Source organism: Balaenoptera acutorostrata, chromosome 4 (genome assembly GCF_949987535.1).
Source record: "Balaenoptera acutorostrata chromosome 4, mBalAcu1.1, whole genome shotgun sequence".
Taxonomy (NCBI): domain Eukaryota; kingdom Metazoa; phylum Chordata; class Mammalia; order Artiodactyla; family Balaenopteridae; genus Balaenoptera; species Balaenoptera acutorostrata.
The window spans coordinates 37687307-37695616 of record NC_080067.1 but is presented as its reverse complement, the minus strand read 5'-3'; the positions used below and the strand labels follow the sequence as shown (position 1 = coordinate 37695616).

Here is an 8310-nt window from a genome sequence, read left to right as displayed (position 1 = left end):
TAGTTGCGGCGAGCGGGGGCCACTCTTCATCGCGGTGCGCGGGCCTCTCACTATCGCGGCCTCTCTTGTTGCGGAGCACAGGCTCCAGACGCGCAGGCTCAGTAGTTGTGGCTCACGGGCCCAGTTGCTCCGCGGCATGTGGGATCTTCCCAGACCAGGGCTCGAACCCGTGTGCCCTGCATTGGCAGGCAGATTCTCAACCACTGCGCCACCAGGGAAGCCCAAGACAACTTTTAAGACTCTTTGGTTTGTACATGTCTCAAATATATCCTTTATACTTTATACGTACAGTATTCTCTCTTTCTCTCCTTTTAATGCTCAAATGCACATAATACAAAGAAGCTCTCACACACACAAAAAAAGAAAAGAATATCTCTTCTTCCTTCCTGAGAATTTTTTATTGCAGGAAATAAAATATTTTACAGAAATTTATGTTATATATACGTAACAAAACTTTTATCCCAAAAGATAAGCCAAATATAATTGAATTTAAGAAAGTTTCCCTCTTACGAAAGCCCCTGCAAATGTGTAATTTGTTAATGTGAGTAAGATTATCCTTACAACTTCACCAGTTTCTAGGCCAATTTTAACAAATTAATACGGTGGAATAATAATTTGAGATGTTCTTTTGGTCTAAGAGATATGATGACGGGACATCTGAAATCGAGGAGAGATCAAGAGGGAAACTCCTTAGCTTTTTGATACAACTTACCATCAAAGTTTGACAGGCTAATTTAGGAAGTGACCAGTTATCAGACAGAGCTAGTTTTTCCTACTTCCATCCAGTTCCAGACCAGATAAAGCTTGTATAAAGTGAGGAGGGAAATTGAGAGTATTTTGACATTGGTGGTTCTCTATGCCTTTCTTCCCATCTTCACCCCAGGATGTGTCTGTGTGAACTTTGGATTAGCAGTAGAACATCTCAGAACCATTTGAGGACGGTCCAAGAGCTGAGGAGGACTGTGAACCATCAGTCCCTTATGGACTCTGGCGATTGCCAGCCTCGCTGATGTCCTCCCACCAAATAGTGTGAAAGCTAGAATCCAGAAGTCTGTAAGGAGTGTTGGAAACAAGTTGTAGCTTCAGAGGACCACAGAGGGGTGTGCGAGAGTAGCCAAGACTTCTCTGTGTTCAAGAGAAAGTGTACATACCTGAAACTAACACAACATTGTCAATCAACTATATTTCAATAAAAATTTTAAAAAAGAGAAAGCGTACACAAGGTGAATGAGAGAGAGAATAATTAATGTAAGCATGGAGTTGGTTCCTTCAGCCAAGATGAGAGGCTCTGTAGCAGGAAATGTGTGCAAAGTTGTCCTTGCCAGGCACTGGTTGGGAATGCAGTCATCACAAAAGGATGCCAGTGTGGACTGGGCAGTGAAAGCTCAACCACTAAATTGACTATGTTTTTTGGGAGTGACTAGACTCAGGTAGGTCTTATGTTTTTTACATCAAGTAGAATGAGTGCTTTTTTTTCTTTTTTCTTTCTTTCTTTCTTTCTTTCTTTCTTTCTTTCTTTCTTTTTTGAGGGCTTTGAATAAAGAAAGTTAATTTGTAGGAAAAATAAAGGTATATTTTTGCACGTATGCTATTTGAAGAAGGTTAGTGGTACCCGGGCGAAAGAAGCCAGGATCCTTACCCAGGTCTTTGATCCCAGAGCCAAGGGTAGGAAAGGCAAGGCAAATCCTATATTTTCCATCCCCAAATTATACCAATTTTCAGAACAGAGGCTCCCAATAATTTAACTTCTGTTATTATTTTTCTATATTCTCCAAGTTGAATGATTTCACCTACCAAACAAGTTACATATGTCAAGTAATCATTAATTCATATTTCAAACTTTAAACCAAAAGGTATATAGCTAATTTTCAGTGCTTCTCAACAGTGTGAGTTGACTGAATCCTTCCAGAGCCAATGAAACTTTTTTGTGTTCACATCTTTCACCTTATCATGGCAAAGGAAAGATGATTTTCTCTTGGAAAATTACTAGACTCCTAAAATTCCAACCACATTCTCATTTTGAATGTGAAGGAATGGTGAAAGGTGAATGGTGAAAGGCTCATATAGCGGATAGATGGTACATAGCCAAACAAAGGAGAGGTAAAGAGGATAGATTACTCTCATTGTTAATAATTAGAATTTGAACGTAAGAAAAGAATTCAAAGGTGTATTTAAAACTTTGCAGAACCATCTTACTTATCCAAATACACATAAAGTAAGCTAACAGGTAGGAAAACTGTGAAACGATTGTTGGGAATTTTTTTTTTAAAGATTTAATTTTATTTATTTTTGGCTGCATTGGGTCCTCGCTGCTGAGCGCGGGCTTTCTCTAGTTGAGGCAAGCGGGGGTTACTCTTAGTTGCAGTGCACGGGCTTCTCCTTGTGGTGGCTTCTCTTGTTGCAGAGCACAGGTTCTAGGCATGCGGGCTTCAGTAGTGGTGGCGCACGGGCTCAGTAGTTGTGGCATGCGGGCTTAGTTGCTCTGCGGCATGTGGGATCATCCTGAAGCAGGGATTGAACCCATGTCCCCTGCATTGATAGATGAATTCTTATCCACTGTGCCACTAGGGAAGTCCCTGGGAATATTTTTAATTACATAACTCATTGTTCTCTATACAATATCTTATTTGACAAAATTTCTCTTTTGTAAAACCTTGGCTTTCTTTAGGTCACTGTTTTGTTTCTCTCTCTTTTTTTAAAGAGCAATTTTAGATTCACAGAAAAATTGAGAGGAGTGTACAGAGGTTCCCATATACCCTCTGTCGCCACACGTACACAGCTTCCTCCATTTTCAATATTATTCACCAAAGTGGTACATTTGTTACCAAAGATGAACCTACATTGACACATCATAATCACCCAAAAGTCCATAGTTTACTTGAGTTTCACTCTTAGAGTTGTATATTCTTTTGGTTCGGACAAATGTATAATGACATATCCATCATTATGCTATCATACAGAGTATTTTCACTGCTTTAAAAAAATCCTCTGTGCTCTGCCTATTCATCCTTTCCCACCCTCTACCCTGACAACCACTAATCTTTCTATTGTCTCCATGTGTGTCATATGGTAAGAGTACGACATTATGGAAAAGGCAAAAGTATGGTAAGACTATGTTTAGTTTTGTAAGAAACCACCAAACTGTCTTCCAAAGTGACTGTGCCATTTTGCATTCCCATCAGCAATGGATGAGGGTTCATATTGTTCCACAAAGTCACCAGCATTTGTTGTTGTCATTGTTCTGGATTTTGGACATTCTAATAGGTGTGTAGTGTATCTCACTGTTGCTTTAATTTGCATTTCCCTGATGACATATAATGTGGAACACTTTTTTTGTATATTTATTTGCTATCTATATATCTTCTTCAGTGAGGCATTTGTTAAGGTCTTTAGCCCATTTTTTAATTGGGTTGTTTGTCTTGTCATTGTTGAGTTTTAAGCATTCTTTGTATAGTTTGAATAGCAGTCCTTTATCAGATGTGTCTTTTGCAAATATTTTCTTCCAGTCTGTGGCCTGTCTTCTATTTCTTGGCATTGCCTTTCATTAAGCAGAAGTTTTTAATTTTACAGAAGTCCAGCTTATCAATTATTTCTTTCATGTATTGTGTCTTTGATGTCATATCTAAAAAGGCATCACCATACCCTGGGTCATCTAGGTTTTCTTCTATGTTGTCTTCTAGGAGGTTTATAGTTTTGCATTTTATAGTTAAGTCTATGATTCATTTTAAGTTAGTTAGTTTTTGTGAAAGTTGTGAGGTCTGTGACTAGATTCCTTTTTTCTTTCTTTTTTTCTTGCATATTGATGTCCAGTTGTTTCAGCAGCACTTGTTGAAGAGGCTATCTTTGCTCCATTGTATTGCCTTTGCTTCTTTGTCAAAGATCAGGTGACTATATTTATGTGGGTTTGTTTCTGGGTTCTATTCTGTTCTACAGGTCTATTCTTTTACTGTAGCTTTATATTAAGTGTTGAAGTCGAGTAGTATTAGTCCTTCCATTATGTTCTTCTTCAATATTGTGTTGGCTATTCTCGGTCTTTTGCCTCTCCAAATAAACATTAGAATCAGGTTGTCTATACGCGTTTCTCTTTTCATGTGAGTAGTTCAACTCGGTCAATCTTTTCACCTTGGTTGTCTGGAAAAAATCAGTGTAAGGTATATTTGCTTATTCACTGGAATTCTGTTTATCTTTATGGTTGGAATTTGATTTTCTTCTCTAAGTCTTGTTTTTCCCCTTTCACTTACTTTTATTTTCTGAGTCATAATGAAATAAATATAAACATGAATCACAGAGTCAACCCAACTTTAATAAGCCCATCATTTACCTTCCTCACAGTGAGGAAGGCCCCTGAGTCAATCAACTTGGGAGCTAAGGGTCTGATTCCTATTCTCTCCTTCAACCACACTTCATTCTTAGTTGTTCTGACTTAGGAAAGGAGTCGGTCTTCTTCACAAGATAAGAGGGAAAACAGACTGCTGGGTGTCAGCCTTTTCAAGTGGGATGTTGCCTTACAGGCTCATATTGACGAAATCCTCAATAACCCTGATTTTCCCTCCATGAGCACTATTGTTGCATTGGAGAGATTCCTCACATTCTGCTCTTTGTCTGCCTTTCTCTTGGTGTGCTCTTGAACCTGAGTTGGTCCTTCATTGATAACATGTAAATATGATCCAAAACCACACAGTAAGACATGCAGAACAGACAACTGCTTGAAATGCCTGTTTTGATATGGTCTCTATACTAAAGGACAAAGTTAATCTGCACAAATATCAAACACTGGTGACCTATTGGTAAACAAACAAACAAAAAAAGATTGGTTCACTTATTTTCCCAGTGAAAGTCTGAGTGCCTCTACTCAGTGTCAACTTTCTTGTATATTTCCTCAAATTCCTAATGAGATAAAAGAGCTACTAGTCATAGCTAACATTTTGAGCACTTACTATGTGCCACATACTGTACTATGTACTTTATATTTATTTCACTAAATCTTCTTAACAATTCAGTGAAGTGTTGGTGTCATTAACTCATTTTCAGATGACAAAACTGATTCAAAAGAATATTAACATTTTCCCCTAAATTATAATCTAATAATTGAAAAGCAAGGATCTGAATCTAGGTAGACTCTAAACTCTTAAGTTTGTGTTCTTAATCACTTATTAAATGGCCTCTAGTCCCAAACTATTCTTAACTACTTGAATATACTTCACATAGTCCTCAAAGAATCAAGACTATGCTCTAAAATCACTAGTATGGAAATCATATGCATGACCAACATTCATTAACATTTTGCATGTTATTTATTCTCCGAAAACCTCTCCCTTGAAGGCTCATGTTCATCCTTCAAGGCTCCAAATTCCTTCCTCAGTGAAGCCTCCCTGACTTCCTCCAGATAGTATCTGTTGCCCTGTCTTCTGTGCTTAGTAGCTTGTTCAAACCTTGTGATAGAACTTAACCCCATAATTACAAGACTTTCTTTAAGGCAGCTAGGCTGTTCTATTTCTTTGGTACCTGGTAAGTGCTAGATAGATTTTTCTAATATAAACACATTGAAATTCTTCAAGCCAAAAAAAAAAAAAAATCATCCTTCTGGGAAGGAATTCAGAGAGAAGAATAGATAGTGAATATACTTTTTGGAGCAAGAAAAAGAATAAATACATATAATTTATGTATAACTAAAACAAGTTAAATCTCAAAGAGATGGAAGAATATTGTTGAATTCAATATCTATTTCCTAACCTACAGCAACATACTTCCCACAAAATATCCCACAAAAGAGCAGAATTCTCCAGAATACCTTTCCGCACTTCACAAGAACTGAGGAGATGCACAGTACTCTCTTCATCTTCAAGGTCAGGCCCCAGGTTTGGAGGACTTCCTAGATCACATCAAACACCAACACTGACATCTGCTGGAAATGCACTCTGCCCACATTTCCTGCAGTTGGTTAAAAAGAAAAAAAAAAAAAGTGCACAGAAACAAACTTATAAGAAACTACCTAAAAAATACCTCAGAACCCAAACAAAAAACTAATTTATCAAGAAAATGTGAGCTTGAACAACCTGGGGTATTTCTTTTACTGAGACTATAATCTTGACAAACAAATTTTTGGAGTAACATGGCCATAGATTTATGACTCTGGATTACTAATTCTTATATACACATCCTTTAGCTTGGCCTCCAAAATGTATTTAATATTTTTTTAAAAAAGAAAAATAAGATACATATCTCTGCAATTAATTTCTACCTCACTTTTCATAAATAGCATGGTTCATGCTCTCTGGATCAGAGAAAATACTAAATCATTTTGAGGCCTCAGTTTTCATGGATATGGAGAACATAGTTTCGGCGAATAGTTTGTTGTTATGGTTTATATCATTCTACCTGTTCTCCTAAGTTTTCTTTCTGCTGTCTCACTTGTGATGCTAATTAGGTATTTGGGAAATAGTCAAACTGAAGAAGAATATACTTTCCTCCATTTATTTATTTATAAATTTAAAGTTAATCAGATGTGAAGTATTTCTTTCTACACTTATTTTTCCAATTTATTAAAACTTTTTGGTAAGAGAAAAAATTCTGCAACTCAAAAAAATTATTTTGTTTTATTTTTCAGGAAAAGAATCCCAAAACCTGTATGTTTAAAATTGGTTACCTATAAAAATTAAATCCTAGCTTCCTAGCATGAATCTTCCATGGTAAAAGATGTTCATGTTTTCTTCTAAATTTGCCTCATAAGTTCCTTTTTGGGGAAGTAAGGTATTTATTCCCTTTTTTGCTTTTCAGCTTTTTATCTCTATTGTAAAATATGATGAATATACAGAAAAAGTGTATAAAACACAAGTGTACAGCTTAATGCCTTATAATAAAATGAGCACTCATGTAACTATCACTCAGTTCAGGAAATAAAACATGACCAACACGTTTACAAAAACCCTAGCTGCCCCTTCTCAGTTACAATCCACACCCTTGCTTTTCTTTACATTTTAACTCCTAAATATACATCTCTAAACACTACAGTGTTGCTGGGATTTTAATTTTGTGTAAATGGGATCAGAGTGCACATTGGCTTTTATGTTGGCTTCATTCAGTCAACATTCTGTGAGTTTTATCCATGTTGTTGCATGTAGCTGTGATTTGTTTATCTTTGCTGCTCAATGTTATTCCATTTTACTAATATATCACCAATTGCTCATCCAATCTATTGTTGGTGGATATTTGGGTCATTTCTGATTTGAGGCTGTTTCTGATTCTAATGCTTCTAAAAGCATTCCTATGTCTTGTGATGCATTTACAGGTATTTCTGTTAGATATAAACCTAAGAGTGGATTTGCTGGGTCATAGGGTATATGGGTCTTCAACTTCCATACGTAACACCAAATCTTTTATTAAAGTGGTTGTACCAATTTGTATTCTACCCAGCAGTATATGAGTGTTTCATTTACTTCACGTCCTTGCCAACACCTGATATGGTCAGACTTTCTCATTTTAGCCATTGGGGAGGGTTTGTAGTAGTATCTCATTTTGTTTTTAACTTGCATTCAATATCCTTTTTTTATAAATTACCTACATAAGTCCATTGCTCATTTTCCTAATGGGTTGTCAGTCTTTTTTCTTAGAAATTTCTAGAAGTGTCTGAACAACCTGGCAGCCTGGCAGCCAAAGTTGGACCACTATGCAGTCTTGTGCACCTGCAGGTTCCTGCTCCAGCACCTGCCAGGAGACATCAAGGCACTCTTCTGCAAGCCCAGCAAGGTGAGTACAGCGAGGCCATCCTCTTCCTGAGGGCAGCCCTGAAGCTGGAATCTTCCAACAAGACCATCCACACCAAGCTCTCAAAGCTAGTGAGGAAGCACGCCACCCAGCAGAGCACGGAGACCACCCTATACCCAGAAATGCTGGGCAACCCCACACAGCTGACCACCAAGTATCCTGCCAAGGGGACCTGGTCCATCCCATGGAAGAGGTTTTTTGGAGAGAATGCTGTTGCCCTTGGGGGCATGGCTCTCTCTGTGGTCATCGCTGCCGGGAACTGACTGCCCAGATGGCTGCCACCTGCCACCGCCTCCGTGCACTGTGGACCCCACCCCATGCTCGCTAACTCTCCCAGGCTCCCTAACCACTGCTCTCTCTGACCTGGTCCCCTCCTCCGGTTTGGAGGCAGTAAAGTTTGGGGATCCCCTGGTCCAGAGCGCAGAAGGGACTGAGACCCTATAGGAGGAAAGTGAAGCAGAGCAGAACCTCACGTCCAGCTCGGAGGGAAGGGACCCTCAATCCTCCAGACACAATTCCCACCCCGACCCCATCCACCTGGGCATC

At 38.4% G+C, this 8310-nt stretch overlaps 1 pseudogene; it reads left to right on the top strand.

Annotated features, from left to right (window-relative positions):
* The first annotated feature begins 1254 nt into the window (after window positions 1–1254).
* On the top strand, window positions 1255–8027 carry LOC114238595 (peptidyl-prolyl cis-trans isomerase FKBP8-like; annotated as a pseudogene).
* Window positions 8028–8310: the final 283 nt, after the last annotated feature.